Below are 3,510 nucleotides of genomic sequence, written 5' to 3'. Positions count from 1 at the left end.
CTCTTTTTTTTCTCAGCTGGCCGTGACTTTGGATGGTGCACAAAGGGATTCAAAACTTTTTTTTTTTACATACTTGTTCACTTGCATTTTCTCTCATTCAAACACACACACATACTTGCAACTCTTTTTCCTCTCTTTTCTCTCTAAAATTTGTAAGTAACTTGAGTTCTTCTTCTTCCTTTTTTCTTGATAAAACCGAAATCCAACACCTCTTTATCATCATCATCTTTTGTTACTTGATTATTGTTTACTTACTTGTAATTGTTAGTTGTAGTTGCTTACTTTGTTGTTGTTGTTCTTTACTAGTTACAAGATCAAACTTACTAGTTTGATTCTTCATAATATCTTGTATTTATCAAGAACACAAGAACATAAACTTACTAGTCTATGATTCTACTTTTATTGTTTCAAAGATTGTAAGTTCATGTGTTGAAGACATACTTGTAGTTCTTGAAGTAAACTTGAAGTTTACTTTACTTAAAGATCAAACTTTGGTTGAATCTTTAAAAGTATGAACAACCATGAACCTTTTACTTGTTTATTTAGTTTTACTTGCACTTTAATTTTATGATTTTGGTTGTTGTTGGTCAAGTACTACAAGTTAGTCTTGATCTCATATCTCTTGGAACTAAAAGTTAACTTAAAAGTTCAAGAACATGTAAATAAGTTTTCTTTAAATATAACTTTGTATACTTATGCTTGATCTAGACTATTGGGTCTTGGATCTTCAAGATCTAACTAAGAACTATGTTCTACATCTTAAGATCTTTATTAGTTAGTTTACTTTCAAGTTTGTAACTTGTTATTAGCTTTAAAGTTCATGTATGTGTTAGATCTAAGACTTTGATGTAACTTTGGTTCATCAAAACACTTGCAACACTTAAGTGAGTTGTGCTTCATGTCTTAGACTTGCACTTGGGTTATGATGGTCAAATATTGTTCAAGATGATGCAAACACATCAATGAGTTGTACACTTGAAGCTATATGCATCAAGGATGAGAACCGTGATAAGCATCGAGCACCGGAACCCATTATTTTCTGTTTACTGTCTTCTACCTACTGTTTTGGTGATTCTGTAACAGACCATTAGACCTGGGCTGTTGTGATTATGATTTTCAAATATCTCTATTCGAGTAGATAACTTTTCATATAGGACTCGTCTTAATCCAAGTTATGGTTTAGGATTTATGGCCCTCCGATCGTCACTATGTCCTTTAACGTTGTGAAGAAATTTCTGACCTACTCGCACTTAGACCGTCACCACGGTCAAAAGAAGACGAGTTTGCTTCTGGAATTTTTACCACACTTAAAGGACTCACCTTAATTCAGTAAGGGTAGTGGCCGTGGTGACTGACTGAAGTCAGCCTTTGTTTTAAACTACTTTCATAAACGAAACTTACTTTACGCCTTTTGTTTGATGATGAATGATGATGACCCTTAAGACCTTATTTATATACTTTTAAAACTATTAAGACGATTTACTGACTTAGTACTATTTGCCTTAGGTTGAGGACCTTCGGACCGATTACTTGCACACTTTTCCCGACTCGACTTTACGACTACTTTATCATTGTGAGTTATAGCATTCCCTTTTTACTTTAACTTATTTTGGGAACTGAGAATACATGCGGATTTTATGTTTTACATACTAGGCACGAGTACTTAAACTTATATATGTGTGGGTTATATAATGACAGAAACATTCCCTTTAGCTCGGTAACGTTTAGTCATTGGTTTTTAAACCGGTGAACGCGAATCTTAGATATGGATCCATAGGGTTTGACATCCCCACTCGGGCTAGTAGCGCTATCATTTAACGGGTGTTTAATACTTCGTATACATACGCACTTGCCAAGTGTACTTTCAGGGGGTATAAAGGTTAAGTTAGTTACCAAGTGCCCACGGTTAACATATACTTTATCATACTGTTTTGAAACGCTCTTTGTAGTGCTGAAATCTCGTGGCCTACCTTACTTACTGTTATACTTAAACTATAGCTCATCAACCTTTGTGTTGACGTTTTTGTAGTGACCCGAACTCCAACAACAACACCAACTCCAACCCGAACTACAAGGGAACCCTACCTCAATGCAAGAGGTGTTACAAACACCACACTGGGTATTGCAATGTTGTCTGCGAGAAGTGCCAAAGGTCTGGGCATATTGGAAAAGACTGCAAGGTCACCACTTTGAATGGGAAGCCGAACCCCACAGGGCCGAGGAAGTGTTACGAATGCGGGCAGACGGGCCATTTCAGAAATGTGTGCCCAAACAAGTGAAAAGACGGCGGACCACCCCGCGCTAGAGCTTTCAATGTTAATGCAAGGGACGCACGCGAAAACCCCGACTTGGTGACAGGTATATTCAAAATCAACAATCTTTTAGCTTCTATCTTGTTTGATACTGGTGCGGATAGAAGTTATGTATGTAGAAATTTTTTGCGATAAGATTAATTGGTCATTAGTCCCGTTAAAAGAGAGTATGCTTGTCGAGGTCGCCAATGGAAAACTTGAAAAGGTTGACCATATTAGTCGTGGAGCTATTATTAGCATAGCTGGTGCAGATTTCGAAATTAATTTGATACCTATCAAACTGGGAAGTTTTGACGTGATCGTTGGTATGGATTGGTTGAGCAAGATAAAGGCCGATATTATCTGTGGAGATAAAGCACTTCGCATACCACAAGGAGATGGCAAACCACTGGTTATCTATGGAGAGAGATGTACCTCAAAGTTGAACCTCATTAGTTGCGTAAAAGCGCAAAAGATTATGAAGAAGGGACGTTTTGCTGTCCTAGCACATGTGAAAGCGGTAGAAACCAAGGTGAAGAGCGTGAACGACGTTCAAATTGTGAACGAATTTTCTGATGTCTTCCCAGAGGAATTGCCTGGATTGCCGCCGCAGAGAGCAGTAGAGTTTCAGATTGATTTAGTGCCAGGAGCTGCACCTCTAGCTCACGCACCTTATAGACTCGCACCTTCCGAGATGCAAGAATTACATAGTCAATTACAAGAGCTGTTAGACCGAGGGTTTATCCAACCAAGTTTCTCGCCTTGGGGCGCACCTGTTCTGTTTGTGAAGAAGAAGGATGGATCCTTCCATATGTGTATCGACTACCGTGAGCTCAACAAATTGACTATCAAGAATCGGTATCCTCTTCCTAGAATTGACGATATTTTTGATCAACTACAAGGGTCGAGTGTCTACTCAAAGATCGATTTGCGATCCGGTTATCACCAGTTGAGGGTGAAGGAAAGTGACGTGATGAAAACTGCATTCAGGACCCGTTATGGTCATTATGAGTTTCTCGTGATGCCATTCGGTTTGACAAATGCACTTGCCGTGTTCATGGACCTTATGAATCGTGTCTGCAAGCCGTACTTGGATAAGTTTGTTATCGTCTTCATAGATGATATCCTCATCTACTATAAGAGCGAAGAAGAGCATGAGCAACACCTCCGACTAGTACTTGAACTCTTGAGACAAGAGCAACTTTACGCCAAATTCTCC

This window comes from Rutidosis leptorrhynchoides, chromosome 5, assembly GCF_046630445.1.
Source record: "Rutidosis leptorrhynchoides isolate AG116_Rl617_1_P2 chromosome 5, CSIRO_AGI_Rlap_v1, whole genome shotgun sequence".
NCBI classification, from domain to species: domain Eukaryota; kingdom Viridiplantae; phylum Streptophyta; class Magnoliopsida; order Asterales; family Asteraceae; genus Rutidosis; species Rutidosis leptorrhynchoides.
Note: the sequence above shows the minus strand (reverse complement) of the source record.